Source organism: Vicia villosa, unplaced genomic scaffold, assembly GCF_029867415.1.
Source record: "Vicia villosa cultivar HV-30 ecotype Madison, WI unplaced genomic scaffold, Vvil1.0 ctg.001183F_1_1, whole genome shotgun sequence".
Lineage (NCBI taxonomy): Eukaryota > Viridiplantae > Streptophyta > Magnoliopsida > Fabales > Fabaceae > Vicia > Vicia villosa.
In genome coordinates, this window is record NW_026705524.1 from 63,918 (window position 1) to 67,251 (window position 3,334).

Below are 3,334 nucleotides of genomic sequence, written 5' to 3' on the forward strand. Positions count from 1 at the left end.
GTGCCCTCGTTTTGATCAATACATGACTTTGTGAGAACTTGACTTTGAGCCCCCATATCTCTCTCTATACACACCCAAAATCCATGATTCTTGTCTCATTGGATAGAGGACATAAAGAAGAAGAAATTAGCCTCATGTTTGAATTCCTAAAGTCCTCGTAATCCTCTACAATTGGTTTCGAATGTAGCACACCATGTGTTTGTAGAAATGCTTGCATTGTGCCTAGGAGCTTGCCCAGCAATATGACGTGAACAAATATGATTCTTCCAACTTCTTAGCTTTATATCTCTTAATCCAAGCTTCATATGAAAAAGTTCCCAACTACAAAATTGTTCATCTCCATGAGATGAACAATATTGATTTTGAACTTTCTCTGAAATAATGCCTAAACCCACGTGTAATCAGGCTGTGAAGTGAGCTGATCAATGGTCCTCAAAAATTCCAAAAAAAATTCTAAGTGTTTCACTTTCCATTTTTGGAAATTTCATATTTCAACTACCTTCCATTTTTGGTAATTTTGGATAATTCTTGATTTTATTTTATTTTGTTGACTTTTCTTGACCAATTTTTAACCAATCTTCAATATTTGACTGTTGACATTGACTTTGACCAAAATATCCAAAAGTCAACTGTTTGACTTTTTTCCATCTCACATATGAGTTTTTTGATTAATCAACTGCCACTTCTATTTCAATCAAGAATCAATCAATGAAATCAACTGAATGCTTCCACATGGACCCCATGGCACCTCCTACCATATTTTAACTTCTGATTAAAAATGTTGACCAGAAAGTCAATTGAGTTTACTTTGGTCAAAATCCTAATTTAGGAAGACCAGACGAACCTCAAGCTTGTATCTTCCAATCAATGCATTAATCAGAGAGTCATGAAACCCTAATTCTAGGCGAATTTTGATGAAGATGATGTCATACAATGAGACCTCATATCTCCTTCCTTTGGTCAGAAATTCCTTTCCACAAACTTCTTTTTTTGTCATCTTTTGAGTAGTAACCATGATATGAATGAATGTATTGGATGAATGACCTATATGAAACATGTACAATGATGTGATATGAAACCCTTTTTAGGAATAAATAGGTGGGAAATTTTTGGGGTGCAACAAAAGGGATTTCTACATGGAGTTTCTCTATCACCTTGATAATTTTTTGGTATTGATTTTCTATTTGGGTTTACTTAAGTCTCTGCGGATATGGAATTGGTGGCTTATACGATGGTGGTGGTGTATAATCCTTATCTTTTATTTCTACTCCTTGGTTTGGTTTCTTTTCAGTTTCCTCTGGTTTCTCTACTTTGTCCTAGGGTATGACATTCTCCTTAGGTTTCTAGGGTGCGCTCAAGATTGGGTTTTTAGGTCCATCGTAAGCGGTTTCGCTTCTTAAGGTAATGGCATTTTCTTGACCTCTAGGATTGGGTTGAGTTTGTCCAGGGAATTGTCCTCCAGGTATAGTTCGTGCAACTTATGTTTGAGCTACTTGCGAGATCTGAGTCTCAAGCATCTTATTATGGGTTATCATTCGGTCGAACTTAATTCCTAGTTGTGTGATTAGCTCATTTATATGAACGTTTTGGTTTAGGAACTCGTTATTTTGCTGAGTTTGGTCTAGAATAAAATTATCTACTGTTTCCTTGAGACTTGGTTTCGGTGGTACAACTTGCATAGGTTGATATTGTCTTTGAGTTTGAAAACCCTGCGGTCTCGAGGATCCAGGATTTTGGATTGGGTTGTTATTTTTATAGGAAAATGTTGGGTGATTCTTCCATCCAATATTATAGGTATTATAAAAAGGGCTTCCTTGGGTGTAATTAACTTGGTTTGAGCTAGACTCATTCAGAAGGTTGCAATCAGAGGTTTGATGTCCTTGGGTTCCACAGAGTTCGCATTCCGATTAACTGCAGCTTTTTTGGCAGGGTTTTGAGACATATTTTTTACTTTTAAGGCTAGGGCATCCATTTTGGCTTGCATCATGTCCATGAAACGTATATCATGTACTCCTCCTTGGGTCTCCTTCTTCTCTACTGTCGCTCGTTCTGCTCCCCATTGATAATTGTTTTGGGCCATATCTTCTATTAGGGCACATGCGTCAAGGTAAGGTTTGTTCATCAATGCACCACCAGCGGCAGCGTCTATAGACATCTTAGTATTATAATAGATTCCATTATAGAAGGTGTGTATGATCAACCATTGCTCTAGGCCATGGTGCGGACAAGCTCTTAAAAGGTCTTTATATCTTTCCCATGCTTCAAAAAGTGAATCATCTTGGTTTTGAGTGAATCTAGTGATCAGGTTCCTGAGGATACCGGTCTTGCTTGGGGGGAAATATCTAGCAAGGAATACTCTCCTAAGGTCTTCCCAAGTTGTTATTGAGTTGGCTGGAAGAGAATATAACCAGTCACGCGCTTTACCTCTAAGGGAAAAAGGGAATAGTCTTAGACGAATTGCTTCACGTGAAGCACCATTTGCCTTAAGGGTGTCAGCTAACTGGATAAAAACTTTTAGGTTTTGATTTGGGTTCTCAGTAGCGAGACCAGCGAATTGGTTTTGTTGTACTAATTGTAATAGTGAGGGCTTTAGTTTGAAATTGTTAGCTGTTATGGCAAGGTTTACTATACTAGAACTAGGCTCCTCATTAGATGGTTGAGCGAATTCCTTAAGAGGTCTTTGGTTACAATCCTCAGCCATAGCTCTTCTTAACCTTTGGATAAAAAGGTGTGCTCGAGTGTAACATTCGGGTTCCACTAAAGGATCCACTAGGTATCCAGTTGTATGTTGGTAGAACTACTTATGGGGCAATATTTTCTACTTATAGAAATGAAACATTTAACGGGAACTTGTCGCTTTCGTGTACTAAGAACCGAGTTTACTCTTTAATTATATCCTTTTATTGTTACCTATAAAAGGTGCCTCAAACCTTAAAGTAGTAAACCTATTTTTAAGAAATTAGTTACTTGTCTTAGTGGAAAAGTGGTTTTAACTTGGAAAGATTAACATAAAGAGATTCTTGGCTTTTAGGCCAAGAATCGGATTTCAAACTATAAACGCATCCAAAAATAGTTTTAAAATCGTTTTCTAAAAATGTGTCAAAGATTCCTAATTAACTAATCAAACTGTTTACGCCCTTTTTGTTCGGTTAAAAACTAATCAAGTTCAATCTTAAGTATGGACGGCTTTCGATCTTTCCCATAAACATTTAAGTACAGCAAACTTGAATTAAAAGTTAAAATATCCCAATAGTATTTCTATTAATACAACATTTGGAACTCTTTTTTTACTACGATCCTTACATTCTAACTTTTAAAAACTTAGCCAGACATG

At 36.7% G+C, this 3,334-nt stretch overlaps 1 non-coding gene across 1 annotated transcript; it reads left to right on the plus strand.

The window, feature by feature from the left end:
• The first annotated feature begins 2,210 nt into the window (after nucleotides 1-2,210).
• LOC131633871 (small nucleolar RNA R71) lies at nucleotides 2,211-2,317 on the plus strand. The gene has a single exon (XR_009293425.1). It is a non-coding gene; the product is annotated as a small nucleolar RNA R71 (small nucleolar RNA).
• Nucleotides 2,318-3,334: the final 1,017 nt, after the last annotated feature.